The sequence below is a fragment of the Chiloscyllium plagiosum genome, chromosome 4 (genome assembly GCF_004010195.1).
Source record: "Chiloscyllium plagiosum isolate BGI_BamShark_2017 chromosome 4, ASM401019v2, whole genome shotgun sequence".
NCBI classification, from domain to species: Eukaryota; Metazoa; Chordata; class Chondrichthyes; order Orectolobiformes; family Hemiscylliidae; genus Chiloscyllium; species Chiloscyllium plagiosum.
Genome location: NC_057713.1, coordinates 106,354,703 through 106,355,506, shown reverse-complemented (window position 1 = coordinate 106,355,506; position 804 = coordinate 106,354,703).

Below are 804 nucleotides of genomic sequence, written 5' to 3'. Positions count from 1 at the left end.
GGTGGAGGGGGTGGGGGGAGGGGGGGGGGTTAGCGTTGTACGGGATTGGGGCAGGTAGGGAACAGATGGGGGTTGGTCCTGTATAGGGTTGGGGGCAGATGGGGGGGGAACTGTGTTGGACAGAGTTGGGGTGGTGGACGGCAGCTCATGCGCTGTGTGCTGCTGCCTCATCTCCTGAATGAGTAGCAGACGTAACAGAAAACTTCAAATCCCAGAGAAAAGGCATTGAATCAAATAACCGAGTAATCAATTATCCGAACAAAATAGTGCCAATCATCTCTTTCAGATTATTGAGGTTCCTTTGTATATTATTGATTCAGACAAAGGAATTGAATGCAAAATCTCCAAATTTGCAGATGACACTAAGCTGGATGGCAGTGTGCACAGTGAGGAGGATGCTAAGAGGTTGCAGGGTGACTTGGACAGACTGGCTAAGTGGGCAAATACAATATAATGTGGATAAATCTGAGGTCATCCACTTTGATCACAAACACAGGAAGGCAGATTATTGTCTGAATGATGGCAGTTTAGGAAAAGGTGAGGTACACCAAGACCTGGGTGTCATGGTGGAACAGTCATCGAAGTTTGGCATGGAGGTGCAGCAGGCAGTGAGGAAAGCTAATAGCATGCTCTCCTTTATAGTGAAAGGACTTGAGTATCGGAGCAAAGATGTCTTGCTGTAGCTATACAGCGCCTTGGTGAGGTTACACCTTGAATATTGTGTGCAGTTTTGGTCTCCTAATCCAAGGAAGGACATTTTTGCTATTGAGGGAATTCAGTGAAGGTTCACCAGACTGGTTTCCA